At 40.8% G+C, this 23,786-nt stretch overlaps 1 protein-coding gene across 11 annotated transcripts in view; it reads right to left on the reverse strand.

Moving 5' to 3' along the window:
* Window positions 1–23,786, reverse strand: part of APBB2 (amyloid beta precursor protein binding family B member 2) — a 432,194-nt gene that overhangs the window by 42,707 nt on the left and 365,701 nt on the right. For 2 of the 11 annotated variants that reach the window (XM_043970492.1, XM_043970491.1), the window contains exon 1: window positions 6,461–6,728. The exons of the other annotated variants lie outside the window; for them this stretch is intronic. The gene's annotated coding sequence lies outside the window, so the exon portion shown is untranslated. Of the gene's footprint in view, window positions 1–6,460; window positions 6,729–23,786 lie in introns of those variants that run through there. 11 annotated transcript variants of the gene reach the window in all.

Raw genomic sequence — 23,786 nt, forward strand, 5'->3', positions numbered from 1 at the left:
GCTATAAAGTCTTAGAAGGATGGGGTCTCTGGGCTTGCTTTGAATAAACACCTAACCTCCCTGTTCAGCAAGTCTCCTTTTTTCCAGCTTCTCTCCTCCCAAACCATCTGAAAGAAATAAATGGAAATGCACATGAAAATGCAGAGGGGATAAGCTTTCAAGAGGAGAACTGAAAGGAAAACTCAGTAGTAGAAGGGAATCACAAGTCACAGTAGAGTCTAATTGATTCTTGGAGTTCAATTTTTGAGAATCTTGCCAGGTTTTTTGGAAGATTAAAGCTTAAAGTGGGTTTAGCTGAAGCCCCTTAGATTGCAGCCAAACCCAAGTGAATGACTTCTTGCTCCAAGTGTGCTGCTTTAACAAAAACAAAGACTTGAACATTTGGCTTCATTTATGGGATTGATAATAACAGTCTAAACAGGGTGTCCGAATATGTACGGACTGCAGCCCAAGTCCCCAAACTCCTCCAGGAAATTGTTATCAGTCTGCAAACATTTTGCAAACAAAAGTCCTTCCTTCTTTTAGGAGTCAACCAGACATCTTCAAAATTCAAACACTGCCTGACTCTTCTTCCTCCCAAGCTTCCCAGGTACCTTTGTAATTCCCAGGTCCCATTTCTTGAGCTTCCTAGGAGCTGAGACTCCAGAGAGCTGTCCATAGTAGAGAATTTAGATGTTACTGGCCTATATTATGAATTGGTTGGGGGTGGGAAACCACAGGCTCTATGATATCTTAAAGCCCATTTCAAAGTCCAACAGCACTTGTTACAAGAAAATCCGGACAACTAGAAATGGAGCATTTTCAGGTAACCGAGCAAAGATCCAAACTTGAAAATGACAGAATCAGGCTAATTGAGGGCACAAGTGTCTTGTTGCTGCTCTTGTTCTCTGCAATTATCTAGGCCATCATAATTTATTCATCCCTGTACATACATGAATCTCCTAAGATCACTGGGCAAGGCCTGGTAAAGACTGGCCAGTGCAATCAAAATCCCCTCAGTTCTTCCTCATCTGCCTATGATCCCAATTACATAACTTTTAATGGGCTTACTTACATTGATGGGCCTTTCTAAGGAAGGCAAACACACCCAACACAATATGCTCTACACTCGAGTTTCAAAACTCGAGTTCTCTAATTACTCAAGCATTTGAACCTTTTGAATCTCAAAAGCCTAAAGAAGCAACAAAAAGAAGCACTTTTGATTTATTAAAGGAAGAAGGCACAACAAAAACTAAAGCACTTTATTTTATTTTTTGTGGATACAAGAAAAATGGGGTATAGAATTAAAAAATAGCTCCTAGAAAATAAAGAAATATTTTTTAAAAGGCTCCCAGAACGACTTGCAGAGGTACGAAGGACATTACAATTAAATCAAAGAATAAGTTGCCACATAAGCTTAGCTGTTACTCTAACAGTCCTAGTTAGTACCACAGAGCACAGTTTCCACTTTATCCCAAGGGACAGTGGTGCTTACAGAAAAATAACTTTAAAATCAATTACAAAGGGTTGATCATCCAACTGGGGAATGCATGGAGGGATTTCCCACAATTTGAGTAATGAAATAATTGCATTTTTCCATTTCCATCCATTCAATAGTGAAGAAGCAGTGAGATGTTGTGGAAAGAGTGTCAGAATTTGAATCAGGGTCTTGGGTACTGGGTCCTGGTTCCCCCATGGTGACTGTGTGAGCCCCAGCAAGTCCCCTCATTTCTGTTACTGAGTGTTTTCTTCAGCTATGAAATGTGGGGAGTGAATTTTCTCTTCCCCGCCTGGTATTGTTGTAAAGATTCAAAGACATATGACATGAAAGTGCTTTTGTAAAATATGAAACATGACTACATAAATTGCGGTGACTATGCAATGGAGAAAACATTCATCCGCTACATGACACCAAGCTGAGTCGAGATTTCAAAATAACCTCAGCAAGGTAGAAGGACAGCAAAGTAGAAGGAAAGGCAAATGCACAAACATCCTTTTGGAATATAAAATAGTAAAGTTCTTTGCAAAATTCTATGTGCTCTAGAAACATCTGCCATTATTGCTCCAGTTGCTGCTGCTCCTGGGAATGCCTTTTCATGGACAAGAGCAGGAAAAGCTCAGGTCAAAACTCACTGTGCAACAAAATCGATTAGAGTCCTGTCGCTGAAAACTTTTCTCCTCCTATCAGATGGGCCCTGGTTTTTACTTCTGTGCACTTACTACATGAAGACAATACTGCAAACATACATGTATGTGGATATACACATGTAATGTATGTACATATAAAAATTATATAATATATTTTATATATATTTAAATTATATATATATAAATTGTGTGTGTATCTACACACACACACACACACACACACAATCCATGGGAGGGGGGGTCGGAATAAAAATCTAGTTATATATCAGAGCCAGAAGAGTTACAACTTAGGCTTTAAAAATGGAAAATGAAATATTTTCATGTTTCATGCTATTTACAGATCATGCACACTTGCTCTCTCTCTCTCTCTCTCTCTCTCTCTCTCTCCCCCCCCCAACCCCGCCCCAAATAGCTGAGTTGTGTCTTCTCATCAGTTCTACCCATCTCACTGTAAACTTTTAAAAACTGATGCATAGAAAAAGAAAAGTAAACACTACAAGCTAGGAGTATGCATTTATATTAGTGACTCTATATATAGCGAGCTGGACCTGTAGTCCGGAAGATCCAAGTTCAAACTCATCCTCAGACATGCACTAGCTATGTGACCCTGGACAAATCACTTAATCTCTGTCAGCCTCAGTTTTCTCATCTGTAACTGGGGATAATAATAGCACTTCCCAGAATAATAATAAAAATTAGGGTTTCCCAGGATATGTTGCAATGATCAAATAAGAGATTTGTAGAGAAGTTTGCAAACCTTAAAGCACTATATAAATTCTATCTTCATCATCATCACCACCACCATTATTATTATTATTGTTTTGTTTTGTTTTAATGGCAGGGCAATGAGGGTTAAGTGACTTGCCCAGGGTCACACAGCTAGTATCAAGTGTCTGAGGCCAGATTTGAACTCAGGTCCTCCTGAATCCAGGGCCGGTGCTCTATCCACTGCACCACCTACCCGCCCTTATTATTATTATTATTATTATTATTATTATTATTATTATTATTATTATTATTATTCAGTGTTAGAAATACTGGTTTCTATGTATAATACAGATTTGACCGTTAAATACCCTGGACAGAGGTTTTTAAAAAGTTGAAATGATTAAAGTAGAACAAGTCATTTCTTGATTATCCAAAGTAAGGAGAATTAAAATGTAACCTTATTTTAAACAAGTATTTCCCCCACCAAAACTTTTTCAGAAATCCTAGTCAGTAGCACAGGGAAATTTCAGTTTCTGACATCTTCCCCTGCCACAAAGATGTTAATGAGCTATGGAGAGGCCATGAGGGAGCCAGTGAAGGAGAGGGAGAGAGAGAGAAGGGGGTGGGGGAAAAGTTCAGGGAAACCTCAGCCTGGTTAATAGCACCAGAAAAGGAGAGAGCTCACTGGCTAGGGAAGGAAAGCAGAAAAGGTGGCCTCATTTAAATGGAAATCAGCAAGGGCTTTTCAAAGATAGAAGCAGCAAGCTTGAAAACAGAAGAAATTCAAAACCCAGTTTGGACCACAGTAATAAGAGGCTATGAATATCCTGGCAGAGCTACAGGGATAGAGCTTGAGAGGCAGGAGAATGATTACCTTCTCTCCCTGTGTGACCTCTGGCACATCAGTCTCTATGGACTCATTTATCCAACAAGAAGCTAGATCTCCAAGGCCCTTTCCACTTCTAGAGGTCTGATTCTATGAGACAGGACATCCCCATTTTTAGTCTCACAGAACGCAGAGTGAGAAGCAGCATGGCATGGTGGACAGAGATCCTGCCTGGATTCAGAAAGATCTGGGTTCAAGTCCTGTCTTTGGTCTCTCACACATACTGGTTGTGTGCCATGGATAAGTCACTTAACCTCTTAATCTTAGTTCCTTCCTTCTGAGACTATCCCCAATTGATCCAGTACATATCTTGTTGGTATCTTTCTTTTTTTTTTTTTTCGGGGCAATGAGGGTTAAGTGACTTGCCCAGGGTCACACTACATATTTCTTTATTTGCATGTTGTCTCCCCCATTAGCATGGAGGACTAGGGCTGGGTCTTTTGCCTTTATTTGTATCCCCAGCATTTCTATAGTGTGTGGCACATTTTGGTTCCGTTTTTCAGTCATGTTTAACTCTTTGTAACCCTGTGGACCAACTGTTGACAGAGTTTTCTTGGCAAAGACAGTGGAATGGTTGACCATTTCCTTCTCCAGTTTTATGCAGGCAGGCATTAAGTGATTTGTCCAGGGTCACATAGCTAGTAGTGTCTGAGGTCACATTTGAACTCTGGTCTTTCTGAACTCTGATCCAGTATTCTATCCAATTAAGAGACAGATTAAAAAAATTAAGTCCTAGATTTAGGTTCAAATAAATACTACAAGAGTTTAGGATTGAGGCAGCATCTTAAAATTTTTTTTACAAAACCTGTCTATGAGGGGAAATATCTAGGAATTTTAGTCTGGAGAAGAAGAGAAGACTGAGTGTACAGGAAAAAAGGGACTTCCCCTGTTTTATCCTGGGCCTACAGACTCAGAACTGGGCATGAAGGGTGTCAGATGAAGAAGTCAATGTTAGCCTGAAAGAAGGAAAAACTTCTTCCGACCTATCCCCAAATGTAGCAACCTATCACTTGAGAATTGGTGATATCCCCAGCAATTATGGTCTTCAAGTAGAAGCTGGATGGTCGTTGGGGTTTGTGAGATCTCTGGGGTCTTTTCTAATCTTGACAATTAGAGCTTGTTGGAATGGGAAGTAAACTGAATAGAAGAGATTCCCCTACAAGTGGCTGATCTGTGAGCTCTGAGGACTAGATGTGCCTGGTGTTAATACAACTTGGCTAGTGCCTCTGAAGAGTCGGAAGGGGTAGGAGACGCAGGATAGCAAGCATGGTTTCTGCTCACCAAAGACAACCAGTAAATGACATGATCTGGCCATCTCTTTGTGGAAAGACTTCATTTAATCTCTTGATAGAAATCACTATGACAACAAAAGTTTCACTGTCCATTCTGTCCAATGAATTCACTGATGCTATTTACAAAGAGTCATTTACAACAATTTTCCAAATCAAATTTTTGGAAATGCCTGAAGAACTTGATAATGCCTTCCAACTAAAAGTAGCAACTAAAAGGAACATAGTGAAGCTTATGAACTGAGTTTATTACACAAGATCCAAGTTGCTTAATATTCTAGTACCAAGAACACAGAAATGAGTACAGGAATAAGGAGAGCAGATAGAACCCCGCCATTTGTGTTACAAATCAAACCCAAGCGTGCAGCTGCAGTTATAAAAAGAAAAGAAGATTAATGGGACTGCCTCTTCTTCCACCTTCTCTCATCCAGTTCAGTAATGAGGATTCACAGCTATACATCAATTAGTGAATCAATACGTGCACCAGGTTGTAATTATCAGTAGAGGGATACATAGATGATGGAAAAGGGGCAGGTCCCCTGGGAACCTGATCTAGTGTTTAAGCAATGTTTAAAGCCTGAAGTTTCCTTTTCAATTAAAAGAACCAAGCTGGTTCATGTACACTGAAAATACAAGCAACACTATAAACCTGTTATTTCTTGGTGCTTAAAAATTTTTTTTTCTTCTCATGGCAGCCACATTATTAATATATTAAATCAAATAGGTTTTTTTGTTGTTGTTGTTGCTGTACACAGCTTTCTGTATCAAACATCATTTATTATTACCAAAATATATAACCAAAAAAAGGGATTACAAAGCCAAAGAATGGATTGCCAAAATAATACTTTTTCCTGACCCCAAAAGCCTCACATAGATGCATTTACCCTGAGCAAATCATCTCTGATGTATTGATATCTATGTATCTATTTGCCCAAATGCAAAGGACTACCAATAAATAATAAGAAACTACACCCAGGCCCTTTGAAATGTCCATTTTGAATCAATCAACAATAAAACCGGTAACCACAGCTTTCTGGGGAGCTGGAGAGTTGGAATTAAAGATGAATGCTACTATTATCGGTGCTCCTGTAAAGATTTGAACTACTTTTTTCATTCTCGTACCACTTAAAAAAGTAGTATCTTGCATACAGAGCCGGGCAGCACCCGTGCAGACAGACAGACAGGCACACACACACACACACACACACACACACACACACACACACACACACACAGAGCAGAGTTCTGCTAGCACTGCTTTGCTGAAGGTGGTTGTGTCAGCTTTTGCAAGGCAAAAGCCCAGGACTCCCTTTGTCACACAAGGAACTCCCGGGGCTTTGTAGCAGCTACCAGCTCTTTCAAGTCTTTTCCTCTTCCTGCAAAAACACCGGTAGACAAAGGCAATTACCTTGCAGAAGTGGTGGCTTGCCTTTTCTTCCAAATGACTTACCTTTTAAATTGCACCACAGACGGGAACTGAATGTCCAGCCCCGCAGATCTGCGGGCAGAACTCCCCGGTTTTCTGCGCGGTCGGTCCTATTCCTCGGTCACTGTAGCGTGCAACACCATCAGGTGATGAAGCCAACTGCCTGTGCTTCCCTGCCGCTCCGGGCACTTGCATGACCCGTTCCGAATCCCCCCAGAGAACAGCGCCTCGTTCATTTTGTAGCAAGTTAAACAAAACCACGTCGGCTCCAGCTCTCCTCCTCGGGAGTACTCCCGCCCTCCCTACCACTGGCAGTGTGGAGGGGCCATGCTGATTGGGTACAGCTGCGAGCCAACAGAGGCCAGAGGAGAGCTCTGGTTCTTTCATGGCCTGGGGGGAGGGGGGGCAGGCAAAAAGACCACAGAGTTCAGGACAAGAACGAAGTGGTGGATGTTTCCTGCGACGATGGTCTCCATTACTGGGCACTCCCTTTTGAGTTTTGTGAAAAGTACACTCAAGCCATATCAAAAATGTTAATATCCTCTTTGGGAAAGTTGAGCTCCGGGGTTACGTTCCTAAAAATATACAACTGTCACTTCAAGGGAAGTAGCTGGAACCCAATAGCAGGATGCCTTTGTGCTCAAAGATCAGAACGTGAATTTTGATTTAATAAATTCCGAGGAACTAGATTCTAAAAAGCAAATTCAGGATCACCGAAGAGGTGGTATTTCTCCCCCCCCCCCCAAATACAGGATTCTGTCTGGAGTTCACATCCCGTACTTGTCTGCCAATCCCACTTTTCAAAGAAGGCAGCCTTTGTTTTCAGTGGAGTCACTGCCCGAGTTAAAGGGCCCCCTCCCCAACACTGCTCCCTCATTGGTATGCAGCTGCTGAGCTGCCCCCCCCCCCCCCCCGCCCTCGTCTAATGCCAGTAGTGATAAAATGGTGCTAAGTTAGGCGAGGGAGAGCACTTCAAAATGCTTAGGCACGGCCAGAAGGGAGCTGAAGAGAAAATCCCAGGGTCCCACTTCAAATATGCTGACTTTATTCTTTGGGAGATTTCCCCCTCTCTTATCCTTTTTTCCTCTCTTCATTTGTTTCTTTGGGGGAATTAGTGATTCGACCATTCATTTCTAAAACCTAGGAAGCTTCTACAGGCCAACAGAACCATTCTGAATGACTGGCAAAGCTGGATTTGAAATTTCCTTTTCTTATAGTACCTTGAGCCCTTTGTCGTTAGGATCAAATGAAATAAAGTATATAGAATACTCTGAAAACCTTTAGGTGATATATAAACACCCGTCATTATTATTCTGGAGGACAACCCTTCTATAACTGAGCAGAATTGCTGTCCAAAAAAAACCCATCATGGGTTCACCATGGCCATCCTGGTAATGAGCCTAAAAGTGGCTTGCCTCTTCACCTCAGATGAAAGAAATGAGTCTCAACTTTCTTGAGTCAGAAGGATCTGCCTGAGATTGTATTTTACTGGTATAAGCTTCATGAACCTAGTTTGACTTACATGCAATGATGAGGCATCAGAAGATAATTTTAAAGGAAGAATTCTGCTAATAGGAAATTTCTGTCATGTTTAATTCCCCAGAAGCACACAGAAGGCATAGTAAAACTCCCTTTTAAATTCTTGTATTGCGAGAGGTAACTAACTCCTATTCTATAGTTGTGCTGTTTTCAGCTTTTGCATGGGCAGGTGTGTTTGCTGGGAGGGACACGATTTGATTTTGTCATTGCTCAGTCCTGTCCAACTCTTTGTGACCCCATGGAGCACAGTAGGCTAGGCCATTCCATCCTCCACTATCTCTCAGTCTGTCCTGGTTCATGTTCCTTGTTTCCAGGACACTCTCCAGCCATCTCATCCTCTGCCGTCCCCTTCTCCTTTTGCCTCCCATCTTTCTCAATATCAGGCTCTTTTCCAGTGAGTTGTGTCTTCTCATTATGTGGCCAAAGTATTTAAGTTTCAGCTTCAGTATTTGACCTTCCAGTGAAGAGCTTGAATTAATTTTAAATATTGACTGATTTGATCTCCTTGCTGTCCAAGGGATTCTCAAAAGTCTTCTCCCAGCACCACAATTCTGCAGTGCTCAGTTTTCCTTATAGTCCAATTCTCACAGCCATACATTGCTACTGGAAAAACCATAGCTTTGACTATATGGACCTTTGTCGACAAGGTGATGTCTCTGCTTTTTAGGATGCTGTCCAGATTTGCCATAGCTTTTCTTCCAGGGAGCAAGGGTCTTTTAATTTCATGGCTGCAGTTGCTAATTGCAGTGATCTTTGAGCCCAAGGTTTTTTGATGTTAAGCCAGTTTTTTACACTCTCCCCTTTCACCCTCATCAAGAGGCTTCCTAATTCCTCTTCACTTTCTGTCTGCCACAAGTGGTATAACCTGCATATGAGGTAGATTGTTGATATTTCTCCCAGCAACTTTAATTCTGGCTTTTGATTTATGCAGCCTGGCATTTTGCATGATGTACTCTGCATATAAGTGAAATAAATAAGCAGCATACAGCCTTGTCATGCTCCTTTTCAAATCTTAAACCAATCAGTTGTTCCATGTTCGGTTCATGATAATGTAGTAAAGAATGCCTTGACCCTTGAGTCAGAAGATCTGGCTGTTCTGGAGTATTTATTACAGCTCTCATTAGCTGTGTGACTCAGGCCAGCTGACTTACTTAGCCCTCCTAAGCCATGCTTCCCCATCTGCAAAATAGGCTAAGAGTAGCAGTGCTATCTATCATAGGATCATACATTTGAAGCTGGAAGGAACATTAAATGTGCTACAAACTCCCCCTGCCATTTTACCAATGAAGAAGCTCAAAGGGTTGCTATTAACAAAGCATTTTGTGATCTTTGCCATGCCCTATACATAGGAATGAGTATTATTGATTTATGGGATGTCTTTTTTCATATATAGCAATACCTCACTTATCCAAAAGTGACCTTGACTATCTAGAAAGCAATTCCAAGCACAGAAGTAATAAAAAAATCTCAGCAGACAAAGCATCTGTCTCAAAGTCCATGTACTAAAGCTCATGAACTTCACTAATGGGACAGATTATATACTCAACTTATCAGAATTTTGTCTAAAGTAAGAGCTAAGATAGGAAAGATTTTCAAAAGAATTGCAAACTATTAATGACTGCGCCAAAATTTGTTCCAAATTACTAAAAATAAGAGAAATGCAAATCAGAACAACTCTGAGGTTCCACCTCACACTCAACAAATTGGGCAAAGATGACAAAAGATAGAAAGAGCTGGTGTTGGAGGAGCTGTGGAATGACAGGTCCAATTAATACCCTACTAATGGAGTTGTGAGCTGGTTCAAATGCTCCCAGAAAGCAATTTGGAATTATGCTAGCAGTGGCTAAAATGTCCAGGTCCTCTGGCTGAGAGATCCTACTGCTGGGCTTATACACCAAGGAGGTCAGTCAGAAAGAAAGGTCCCACGTAGAAATTATTCATATTGGTCCTTTCTGAGTCTGCAGAGAACTGGAAACAAAGTAGATATTCACTGACAGGTGAACTGCTGAACTCAACAGGGTGGTTAGTAAAGGAAAGGAGTATCAAGCATTGGAAGAAAGGATGAATATGAAAGATGTGGATATATGGAATGAAACAGAAACTGAAGTAGCTCGAAGCAGGTAGAACCAGGAAAACAATCTACACAACGATTACCACAATGTCAATGGAAAGAACAGAAGAAGGAACTGAGCTCTGTATAATTGTAATGACCAAAGATCCTGGCCCTGGAGAAGAGCTGAAGGAAAAAGGTACCTTCCTTCCCACCTTCCCATCTTTTCAGAGATTGGGGATGACAGAACGGAGAGCATGGGGAGCACTAGCTGGACTACATGTTGAATATGGCTTTGCTAACCTTTTCTTTCTCATTCTTTTCTTCAATCTCTGTTTAGAAGGGTTGACTTGCTAGTTAGGGGAAATAATTTCAGAAATGAAGGTGATGCAAAACCAAAAGATATTAATAAAACTGTTAAATCACACTCAAAAACTAAAGGAAGAACCAATGGGCTTGATTATCTACTTCCCTGGGATAAAGCAAATTTAGAAAATGTAGATGAGGAGGGAGATGAGGCTGACAGAGGCATGCACATTGACAGCAGTGAGCAGTGACAGCTGTCAGTGAGGCAAAAACTATAAAAAGCACCAACTAAAAGTACAGTAAATTCAGGGAGGGGAGACCTTATTGCAGGGTCAAACAGACCTATGTACGTACTTCAATGGCTTATAAGAGCGATCACCTGAGATACCACAGTCGGTGTTAAAAATCAAGGAAAAATTCAATTATGTTCAGTATCCTCTGTTAACCCCCTCCAGCATCTTATCACAGCTGAGAAGTGACCCTGGGTTCTCAAAGATGGTGTCAGAGATGCCCAAGCTCTGATTGGTCCTACGTCAAGCTGGAAAAACATCAGGAATGAGCCCAGCAACAGACTGTCTGTTGCCCAAGCACTTGCTTAACCAAATTCAGAGAGACTTATCCACCAGAGGACTCATGAAGCGATTCTACCAAAACCGTGGAGAAGGTTGTGATCTACATTAGTGAAGACAGGACAAACACTGGTGTGTGCAGAAGTGGGAGACTATGGGTGTGGAGCACTGCGCACACTGCTAAGGATCCAGTGATGACTCTTAAAACAATATATCCTGCATTTTCTGTGTAAGAGGGTAGTAGAACATGTAACACATTTCAGATAGACTTCTATCAGAACTTGTCAAAATTAGAGTGGTGGAACTTAAGGGAACAATCTTCAGCTATCTGGACAATTCAATTATAAAAAAATATATATTATTCCCTGATGATACAGGATTGGTAGTATCTTTATTGTAGAAACAGCCTATGTTATAATAGGATTGTACTTAATTTTTATTCCCCTCCCCTTTCTCAATAAATTGTCAACTGCTTTCAGGTTTGTGGCGATTTCAAGTAAATTATGAACCAATGAACAAACAAAAACCCAATATATAAAGGTATCTGAAGCCCTAATAAGGGTGAAATATTTCTAAAGAATGACATCAGCAAGAAACAAATAAATAAAGCCCTTTCCCCTTGTCTGTGAAAACCTAAGTGAAAATTCAATCAACACACAATGTCCCCAAATAGCTTAGAAAAATCAATTTTATCTCATCCAGACCTGCATTTTAACTGGAAAATAACAGCTACATTATGCTTCCTTATGCATGTACAACAGCTACAATCCAATTTCAATTTGTTTGATTAGATGGGTATAAACATTAAGCAAGGAAGTCATGGTGCTTTAACAAAATAATGTTCACACTGCTAGCTCATTACAGAACAAAACACTGTGATATACATTGAATATACAAATATGAATGAGACAAGATATAAAATGCAACCACAAAGATACTTTTCAATTTAGAGTGAGCAACAATAACAGCTATTACAAGACATAGCTGGGTACATTGGAAAGATTACAAGATTTGGGATCAGAGGACCTGGGTTCCAATCCTGCCTCTGACTCACATTACCTGGGAAGTCACTTCACTCCTTTCAACTGCAGCTGACCCATCTGTAAAATGAAGACATCAGACCATGACCCCGAGGTCCTTTTCAACTTGAGATGGAGGATCCTATGACAATTTTCTCTACCTTCACCTCAAAGGAAGTTTTGAATCAAGCTGTCTCCCAACTCCAGAATCAGGGTCCAGATGACAATTTAAACATTCACAATTTAATATCACAGTCACTCGCCCAGTGCTTAGTTCTCCAAATCCCAAATCCACTTAGGCTGGGACATTGTGTACCATGCTGGTGAACTGACTATTCCTGCAAATTCCTTGAAGAAAGTCCTAGCCCAACAGCTTTGCCCAGAGCAGGCACCTGATAATGATTGACTCAATGCACTTTTCTTGGGACTACAAATGATAATCCATAGTGCTTTCATGGTAGGGTCAGAGCAGGTTCCATGAGAAAGCAGAGTAGGGGATGGTTACTGGGGGGTTGGGGGGCACAATCCCACTGGACACGAAGATGGAGAAATGAAAAGATAATGACACAAACGTCCACCCTCCACAGGCTCCTCTCTAATGTATTGTCCTGGGCACTTTCCTGAAAGTTATGACAGAGAACCAGATGGAACAAGATAGATCCCTAGCCTACATACGGCAGCCTCTGTCGGGGCCATAAGAGGTGGTCTTCTGGACCAGAACAATAAATGAATTAAACACAGAGGAGACCCAAACATGTGATCTATAAAGTTAAAAAAAGATACTGCAGATTGTAGCTCAAATTACTAAACCAGCTTAATAGGTGCCTTGACATGCTTACACATGTCTGATTTGTAATATATGTAGAGGCAGTATCCTAAAAGTTGATCTGTAAATTTTTATTAAATTTTTATTTTATTTATAGCTTTCCCCCATATACATATTCCTAGAGTAAGTGTGGTAGGGTTTGCCAGAGGGTCCCACCTCCGGCCTCCATTCCATGGGAGCTGAGCTAGGTTTTCCTAACACCCCTCCCCTGTTTGGCCTAGGCTAGTTTTTTCTGAAAAGATACTGAACCTTGGGGGCAGCTAGGTGGCGCAGTGGATAAAGCACCAGCCCTGGATTCAGAAGGACCTGAGTTCAAATCCGACCTCAGACCCTTGACACTAACTGTCAGTTAACTGTGGCTTTCTCGTCACACAGAGGCATAGGAGAAGCCCTCCCACATGATGTCAGGACCACTCAGAGTTGCCTGGGTCAGGTGAGTCACCACATCATGCCCTGCTGACCAGGCTCATTTCTGTGTAGGAAAAGCAGAATAGAGCACTGTCAAAGGAGAGCATGGCCAGGAAAAGAAGGTAGACAATAGTCTTGAGAGTTGGAGAGAGTTAAAAAATAGACTCATTATAAGAACCACAATAGCTTACAATTATATAACGCTTGAAGGTCTGCAAAGTGTTTTATATGTTATCATATCAGAGCCCTGCAACAGCCCTGTGACATAGATACTCATTTTACAGGTGAAGAAACTGATCCTCAGAGAGGTGAAGTGACTTGCACAGGATCCCAGAACCAGTAATTGGCCAGTAAGTCATACAGATATCCAACCCAGGGCTTCCTGACCCTGGGTCAATCCACTATGCCAGGACATGGGACTCATTACTTAAGAGCTCACATCTAACTTTGGAGAGTGAGATGGGGTAGAGCAGACCTATTTATCCAACCCTAATCTCTCTGCTCACCTCTGTCTCAATCCTCAAATCTCCAACTGCTTAGTAGACATCCTGAACTGGGTGTCCTCTAGACATCTTAAACTCAACATGTTTAAACTGGATCTTTCCTCCCAAATTCTCTCCTCTTCTGAACTTTTCCACCCTCCAAGTTACCTTGTAACCTAGGCATCATCCTCTAGACCTCCTTGTCAGCTCCCATATCCAATCTGTTGCCAGGTTCTGTCAATTCTACTTTCTCAGATCTTTCACATGCATCCCCTCCTCCCCTCCTATACTGTCCTCACCCTCGGTCAGGCCCTCATCACCTCACACCTGAATACTGCAATAGCTTACAGGTGAGTCTTCCTGCCTCTGATCTCTCCATACTCCTCTGCTAAAGTGACCTTTCTAAAGCATGGTTCTAATGATGTCACACCCCTGACTCAGCAATTTCAGTAGTAACGGTTAATTCTAGAATCCTGATTTCTCTTAGTGCTTTACAAATTTAGCCTCTACGGTGCTAAGAGCTTTTCTAGGAATTTTTCATTGCTAGTGGTAATGGAGACATGAGCTGGGGCTTCTCTTTATTCTCTACATTCCTTAACCCGTGCCACCCCCATCTCCTTTATGTCTTTTAAATCAAGTTGGGGGGAAAAACAAGTACACAAAGAGGCATGATAATGGGGGAGTGTTTGGGATACACAGGACTCAAGAAAGATTCATAAGCATCACAGAAGAAAACTCAGGCGGCCCAGGAAATTTCATCACAAAAATTGGGGTGGGGAGGGGTTCAGGAGAAATGGCGCCTATACCCTCTATATTTATTTGTCTTCACATTGTAAGGGGCTAAAATTCTAGCTAGGCTGTCTAAAATATCCAATGAGTGGTCACCAATAAATTATAAGCTTTACAAGAGTTAGATTTTTAAGCATTAAGGAGAATAAGAATTTGGTGAAGATAAAGAGAAAGGCCTACATTCATCTATCTATCAAAGGGAGAGCGCATTTTTAGCTCCACTCTCCACCAGAGTTCTCATGAAAAAGAGCGAGAGCACCAGCCTGGCCCCCTCTTCCTCCCACAAGCAAATGTCACTTCCTGACGCCAAAGAAAAGCCACATGTCTTGCCCTCAGGTGCCTTCTCCTCCCGGCGGAGCTTTCCTACAGTAAGTCTCCAGCAGGTGGCGTCATTCCAATAGTTACAACATCAGACTTTACACTCCTGGTTCTGAGACAATGTCACTTTGGATTAACTTTTGCATAGCATTTGGCAGAGTTGTCTGCCTTCAGAAACTTCAGCAGCTGAGAAGATTCCAAAGAGCTCCAATGGAATGGACCCAGGTTTTTTCGATGATCATAGAAAAAGAGGAGAGCACAAGAGTTACTATCTTTACAACCTTTTTAGCCAAAACAAAAGCCACTAACAATAGCTAATCATAGCTGGAATTTATATAGTGCTATAAGACTTGCAAAGCACTGTCCATGTTGCCTCTTGATCCTTCCAATAACCTTGTGAAATGGGTGCTATTATGATGCCCATTTTACATATGAGGATGCTGAAGCCGACTGAGGTTAAGTGATTTTTCCCTGGATCACACAGTTAGGAAGTGTCTGGGGAAGAATTCAAATTCATGTCTTCCTGACTCCAACTCCAAGTCTCTTATTACAATTGACTGTTTCCTAATTTCTTTTTAAAAATAGATTTTATTGATACCTTTTATCTTTACAATGCAATTATTTCTTATGACTTTAACCAAAGTAGTATCTATTGTGTCTTTACATTAAACCTTAACCTTCTAGGTGTGTGAGACAGTGCTACTCTGAATTTCTATTTTCAAACGTGCCAAGTAGACAGAAATATTTATAGCAGCTCTTTTTGTGGTGGTGAAAAGTTGGAAATTCAGGGGATGTCAATCAAGTGGAGAATGGCTTAAACAAGCTGTGGTATAATGATTGTAATGGAATAATGTGCTATAATAATATGTTATAATGGAATGATATTGTTCAAGGAGGATGATTTCGGAAAAACCTGGGAATCCAACTGATGCAAAGTAAAATGAGCAGAACCAGGAGAACATTGTACATAGTAACAGCAATATTGTATGATGATCAGCTTCGAATGACTTAGCTATTCTCAGAAATACAATGATCCAAGACAGTTCCAAAGGATTCATGATGAAAAATGCTACCCATATCTAGAGAAAGAACTATGGAGTCTGAATGCAGATCAAAGCATACCATTTTTCACTTTATTTTTTCATGATTTTTTTTTGGGGGGGTTGTGTTTTCTTTCACAAAATGAGTAATAAGGAAATATGTTTTGCATGATTGCACATGTATAACCTATATCAAATTGCTTGCCATCCTAGGGAAGGAGAAGGGAGGGAAGTAGGGAGAAAATGTGGAACTCAAATTTTTAAAAAAATGAATGTTAAAAATTATTTTTGCATGTAATTGGAAAATGTTATTTAAAAAAAGGAAGTGCCAAGTTGGGAAATTCAAGTAGAAAATGCAGGAGATGGAGTTTCTAATTCTTGATATACCATTAACTAATCAGTAAATTCCAGATACCAGGGCCTACTTCCTCCAAGATGTCCTCCTTGACTTTCATCTTTAGTATACATATACTGTTTTTCCTTCTATTTTGTCATTCTTGAGTCTTTTTAAATGTATCTGCACATGTCTCTACAATAGGTTCAATGCAACAAACATTCATTGAATATAATGGAGAAGATTAAAAATTAAATAAGACCTACCTTTGCCTTGCCCTAATAATGCTTAAGGTCAAATAAGTTTGCAAAATCTCTGGGAAAAAAGGGAGCTGCTCATATAGAGAAAGCATGTCCTGGATTTTCCTGCTTTCCAGAAAAGTCAATGTGTTTTTAATGACACCTTGCCAAAGGGATATACTTCATCCAATCATTGAAATGCCCAAATGAATCTGGGATCTCATAGATATGACTGTTCCCTCCAGCAACCCAGATCACAAGCTAACCATGTCTACTCATCTCTCCTCTAATTCTTGTCCAGGTCCTCCCCGATAAGTTCACCCCAACATTGCTCAATTTTTGGTTTAAAGGATAAAGGACACTAAGTGCACACATACTTCAATGTTCCTAGTAAAATCTGAGCCCAGAGTAGATATCCCTTGCTTGCTGAATGAACTTGGCCAAAAACAATCAAATCTCCTATCAGTTTCTCAACCAGCTACCATGACAACACAGGAACTGATTTACCAATGGATTTCCCCAACCTTTGTTTGAATTCCATCTTTTCTGTGTGACTTTAGCCAGGACCCTTGACCTCTCTGCCCCTTGGTATTCCTCATATTTAAGATGAGGAAGCTAGACTCTATGGACTCTGAGATCCCGTCTGTCTCTAAATCTACAAATTCCATCAATGTGGGAACAGGTTTACATGACTTCTTAGGAGCAGACACTCATTCAATTCAAGCAACTTTTCTGTGGGAGCATTATAATGAGCTGGGCAACTGTAAGAGACCTCCATTTCAGTTATCTTAAGAAATTTTCACTTGAGGTAATACAGAAGTAACAAAAAGGAGAAGACTCACTATACTCAGTTTCAGATCCGCTTTGTTAATTAGTGAGTGTAAAGCGATCATATAATTTCATTAATTTATTCTTCATTAATTAAATGAAAACACATATTTAAAGACCTTTGAAAAAGCTCAGGAGATAGATGTATAATTCCAAATGCAGACAGTCTTAGAGCTTAGGGAAACGTAATAAAAATCATGATAGTGAGTCTGTCTGAATGCATAATGGTTCTCATTGGGATCAGAATTCTAGCACTAGAAGAAAGCAGAGATTATTCTTATTTTAATAGATGAAGAAACTGAGGCCTAAGCAAAGTGAAGAAGCCCCCCCCCCAAAAAAAAAAATCCGGTTAATTAAATTAAAAAAAACCCCATTCATTTATAGTACTCATGGTGTGCAGAGAGCTACAAGGAATAATGGGGGAGAAAAGGTACCTGCCTCTTGCATAGACCTAATTAGTAGTAGAGACAGAAGGAGGACCCAGGTCTTCTCTTGGTCTCTTTCTTATAAGCAAAAACCCAGTGACAGCTGTAAGGAGAAAGCTATGCATTTGGAGTTTGTCCATAGTCAGTGAGCTGCTATTTGCTACGCCTGAATGGCCCAAGACTCTAAATTCAGAAATGAGACTCATGAATGCTAGAGCAGAGATTCCCAGTGCCACTCAGAGAGCAACAAGATTAGTAGCGAGGGCTCTTGTGCTAACACTGCCAGACCTCGAGCACTACTTCCCTCTGGGAAAGGAATAGGGTTTGCAAGGAACACAGAGACATAGAGGCACAGAGGCACAGAGGCACACACACACACACACACACACACACACACACACACACACACACACACACACACACACATACCCCAGAGCTTCTAATGGAGAACTATGCACATAGAAAGCATTCAGTGAATATTAATTAGTACTACCTAAAAGGGAAATTTTGATGAATTATTTTATTCATTGATTTGATAGGCATTTATTGAGTACCTGCTAGGCACAAAGCTTACACTCTGTTATACTTATTATCATCAAGCTAGATGACAAGCCAAGAAGCTGCTAGAATTAAAAGAAAATCAGTTTAAAGTAAAATTAATGTTTAGAAGCTGGGGGGAGATATAAAATTTACAAAAGATATATCTCCCCTCCTCACAGAAAGCTTACAGTCTAGCAGGGAGACAGAATAAAACGGTTACAGTGTATAATATTTATTACACGATACCATTAGAGAGATCCAGAACCAAATGCTATGTGAAGTCAGAAGGGAAGAAATCAGGGAAGGCTTCATGGAAACAGTGACATTTGTGTTGGACTTTAAAGGATGGACAGGAATTTGTTAAGTAAAGAAGAGGAGAGAGAATATTCCACAGGGAAGAACAAAACATGAGAAAGTGTTTAAGGGAAAGATATGGTAGGGAAAGGGAACTCCACATTGGGCACACAAGGGAATGCTTGTGAAGTACTAGAAAGCTCCTTAAGATGAGTGCTCTTGAATAATTTAGACATTTCTCTTCCCCCTCCCCCAACCTTGTTCATGCTATGAATTTGCCTAGAAAAGTTTCCTCATCCCCTGATCTTGCTAAGAGTACAATCTGGTCTCTTATCTGAAATAATCACAGACTCCAAATTAGTGGCATCTAAATTAATGAGGTTTTACTGCATCTTAAAGTACAATCATTAATTTAAAATGACACAAATGGAAGCAGTCTATTCTCCTAAGGTGCTAAATAATTCCGATTTGTTGACTATGCCCCAGTAGTCAACAACTGAGGGCCCCCAAGCAAAATGAACCATCTCCCACCATTCACACATCAAGCTTTACTCATCACTGCCTGTCACAGCACCATGTAAGGGAGAAACATTATCATGTGCCTACTGAACTTTGAGATAAAAAGTTAAAAAATCTATAGAAGACCAAATACAGTGAATAGTTTTGTTATGTAATTACACATCTTTAATTACAGATGTTTTGTTTGGAATGTAAAAATTCACCTTACATATGCAAACCACATTATTTTGTAACTATTTGGCATGGGCTTGAATTTCTCCACATTATTATTAGATGGATGATTTGGATTAAAAAACACTGTTGCTTTAACCAATTAAAAAAAATGATTTGCCCAGGTTCTAGATTGAACAATGTATTCTTCTTCTTCTTAGTAATGAGAACAGATCCATAGAGCACTTGGAGGCTTACAAAACACTTTCCTTGAAGCAACTGAGGGAGGTAGGTAGTATAATACTATTCCCGTTTTATAGAAGAGGAAACTGAAGCCCACTGTGGTCAAGTGATTTGCCCAGTTAAGAGTAAGATTCAGACCTTGTACTCAGTTCTTCTCACGGCAAGTGCTCCTTCTACCACACTGAGCTGTTTTAATCAAAGGAGTCCAAACATTTTTGGTCTGGCCCCACTCCCAAGTATCAGAGTGATCAAAATTCATTGCACTTTTCTTTAACATTACTAACCTATCAGTACTCCTTTGATGTGCCCATGAATGGCGGACGTTGTAACTTCTAGAATTGACACCAATGAGAAAAAATAGAAGGGAGACATAGCTGGAGTCTTAGATTGTGGAAGTAGAAAAGGATAGACTAATAGAATAGTATTACTGCCTTTATTTTGCCTATTTTAGGAATCAAAAAAATTGAACACGTAGTGCTTTAAAGTATGCAAAGCACTTGAAAAACCATCTCATTTTATCCCCACAATAACTTGTGAGGTAGGTGGTATCTTCATTTTACCCTTAAGGAAACTGAGGCAGAGAGTGGTTACATGAGTTGCTAAAGGTCACATAGCTAACAAGAATCCAAGGCTGGACCTGGCTTCAGGTCTTCCTTACTCTAGGTCTGTCATGGTACCGCCTAGCTGCCACTTCAGATTGCACGCCTGACTCCCAGACTTTCTCTCCAATGCCCCCAGAAAATGTGTTCATCCTAGACTCACTCTACATTGGACTTCACTTCTGTGTGTGTGTTGGACTTCACACATTGGAAGTACCCTCCACGCTCGTGACCTCTCTTTCTGAGTGGCTGGTTCCTCCTAGAAACTCCATCTTAAGGAAAAGGCCCAGACCAACCGTGTTCTCATTCCTCTCTGGGATACATTCCCAACTTTTCCAGACTTTCTCTATAATGTCCCAGTGCTGGTACCTTCATATCATTTCCATTTTAGCTGGCTTCTATAGGTTATTTTCCCCCTTAGAATGTAAGCTCCTTGAGGGCAGGGACTACCTTTCTTTTCTTTTCTTTTCTTTTTTTTTTGCAGGGCAATTGGGGTTAAGTAACTTGCCCAGGGTCACACAGCTTGTAAGCATCAAGTGTCTGGGGCTGGTTTTGAACTCAGGTCCTCCTGACTCCATGGCTGGTGCTCTATCCACTGCACCACCTAGCTGCCCCAACTACCTTTCTTTTTGCTTGTAATTCCCAATGCTTCACATAGTAACTGGCACAAAGCAAATGTTTAATAAATGCTTGTAGTCACTTATTTTCTGTTACAGGAGGGGGGCATTCAACAACACTCTACCAATACTTATTAAGCACTGATATGTACTAAGCATGGCGCTATGCATTGGTAGAGAGACAAATAAACAGACCAGGCTCCTAACCTTAAGCGACCTATAATTTGGGAAAAAGGATACAACACACACATAGATAAATAGAGGACAAATTAGATTTAGAATTTATGTGCAGAGGAGAAATGGAAAGTAGTTTTTAAAACAGATGGGGTACAGATTGTTTTCAGAGTTTGTTTTGGGTTTTTTTTGGGGTGGGGACAGAAGTTAGAGGAGGCTTCATGGAGGAGGGGGCATTTTGAGCTGGTCCTTCAGAAGATGGGCATATTTGTTACAAAGCTTTCTTTTCAGTGAGAGGAGATGAAAGGGGGAAAAAAAAGAAATGCTTGTTAATTAAAAACAATATATTAATTAAATAAGAAAACAAGAAAGATGGCTATGATATAGTCCATTAAATACGGGGGTGGGGAAGCACAGCATTCCTAGCATTTGTGAACCAAGAGAATGTGGGAAAATACAGAGTGTATTCTAGGCATGGCAACTACTCTGACTTGGCTAGAGCACATAGTACATACTGGGAAATCAGGCTACAAATGCAGCTTGGAGTCAGATTTTAGAGACGAGGCAGCACAGACACTTAAAGAAAAAGGTCAATAGGGAATAAATAATAACAGAGGGGGTGGGGCAGGGTTCAGAGAAGTGTGGACATCTGCCTGGGAAGAAAAGGAGAACAGGCCACGAACAGCTTTCAAAGGGAAAGCTGCTGCTGCTGCTTGTGAGCCACACCAGCCCAGCTGGCCGCCCCACAGATTGTTTTTTCTGCCTTTCATAGGGACAAGAACTCATTGCTCTTTGAACATTAGATATTAAAAATACAAAGGAATACTAACAGATCATTTCCACTGTGCCATGTGGCCAATGTGATAATAAATCCATACATGAACTGTACTCCATCCTCTGTCTGACGGAGGGAGCCTAATGCCTCAAAAGGATTCCAGGGCTCTTCTGAGAGGTGGCATTATGAAAATCAAGTTTAGGGTAATTTTTCAGCCTTTATTAATTATTCCTTACTTATATATCCTAAACTTACCTTGCATACTGTGATCCTGGAAAAGGAGGCTTTACCGAAAAGCCCTTCATAGACAGATTCACGGGTCTGTCCACAGTTCAAGGATTTTGTTAGCAAATTAGCTTCAGTATAAGAGTTCTTAACATGGGTTTTTAAATTTTTCATGTTTGATAAATGGAGTTCAATATAGTTGGTTTCTTTTGAAATCCACCGTGTTGGATTTTATGCATTTGAAAACATTATTCTGACAGAGGGTCCATAGGCTTCACCAGGCTGCCAAGGGTGGATCCGAGACCCAAAAAGGATTAAGCACCTTGGCTTTAGAAGGATAAATCCAGGCAGGATTTATCACGCTTCACAGAACTGAAATCACCGTTTTCCAGACCAGTACAAACATTACAGGTACAGCCAATAACATGATTACGAAACAGAGCTGATGACTGACTGCGCATAGCCGAGGTCTTTGATCAACTAGCCATTCCAAAGAGTATTTTAATTTGTAAATTGAGATGCTAAAGCTGGCACGGGGCTAGAGCCCAGGAGACTTCGGTTCAAGCAGGGGCTTGCTTGGCTGTCAGAAGACAAGCTCTGCTGAGCACAAATGAGGAGTAATTGCCTCACTCTCTCAGGCAACGGGCTTGGAAATGTGAGGATACGTTGTTGTTAGCACCATACGCCTATTGTTAGAAAATGCCAATATGGTAAAGCTTCAGTACTCCAGCACATGGAATTCAGTTTACACACAAATGAGAAAATGCGCTCTGTTCTTCTTGAATAACTTGATATGTAAGTGATGGGAGCTGCCACTGGTCACTGGGACAGCCCAAAATTAGGTCCATAAACATCTGAATCCATCATTTCCTTACACCTTATGGGAGAAAACTCATTTCATTAGTGCCTATTATGTGCCTGGTACTGTTCTAGGCAGGAAAACAAATAAATAGACAAACAAACAGACAAATAAATAAATAAATAAATAGGTGTCTTCAAGGAGCTTATGTAAGGGAAACAACATATACATAAAAATATCATGCAGAATATCTACAAAGTAATTTTGTGGGTTAGGGCACCAGCAACTGATAGGAGGGGAAATCAGGATGGTCTTCCTGCAGAAGGTGGCACTGGAGCTGAGCTTCGGAGGAAGCTCATGAATACATTCCAGGAATAGAGAGACACTAGAATGTCATATCCTAGAAATGGCAGTCAGGCCACTTCAGCTGAAATGTCCATTGAGGACAAGTACGGTACAACAAAGTGTCTGTATTTCACCCCAGAGGTAAGAGGGGGTTACTGGAACTCCTCTGGCAGGAGAGTGACACCATCAGATAGATGTGTGCTTTCAGAAGATCCATTTGGTGGTCGTGTGAAGGATGGCTGGGAGAGGGGAAACACATGAGTTAGGGAAACCAATGAGAAAGTCATTGCAATCTTCTAGGAGAAAGGAGACAAGGGCCTGAGTAGTCAGGGTGGTAGCTGGAGAGATGGGAAGTAAGAGATAAAGGGATAGAAGGGTGGGTGAGATAAAGGAAAGGGAAGGGTACCCTCAGGGTTGTGAACTTAGCTAAGTGGAAGGATATGTGTGTGTGTGTGTGTGTGTATGGGGGGGGTTGTGGTGGGAGAGGAAGATAACAATTTTTGTTTTCGACACACTGATGCCTATAAGTCATCCAATTGGAGATGCCCAACAGTTAGTTGGTGACCTGGCCCTTGGGTTCAGGGGAGAGAAAAGACAGTTAAGTATGGCAATTGTCTGTAGAGATGATAGTGAACCTATGAGAATTAATGAAACCACCAAAAGAAAGGAGACAGGGATAAGAAGACAGAGCCCTTGCATGTCCTCATACAAAGGAGCAGGACATAGAAACTGTTAACTTTTTCTACTGAAATGCAAATTTATTCATTCATGCATTTAGCAAATGTTCAATGAGCAACAGACTACACTATATAGCACATGTGCTACTAGGCCCCAGGGCAGATATCTAAGAGGCACTTTCCAAAGTTTTGAGAGCATTTCTTTAGTTCTCACAATGCTT

The sequence above is a fragment of the Dromiciops gliroides genome, chromosome 6, assembly GCF_019393635.1.
Source record: "Dromiciops gliroides isolate mDroGli1 chromosome 6, mDroGli1.pri, whole genome shotgun sequence".
Taxonomy (NCBI): Eukaryota; Metazoa; Chordata; class Mammalia; order Microbiotheria; family Microbiotheriidae; genus Dromiciops; species Dromiciops gliroides.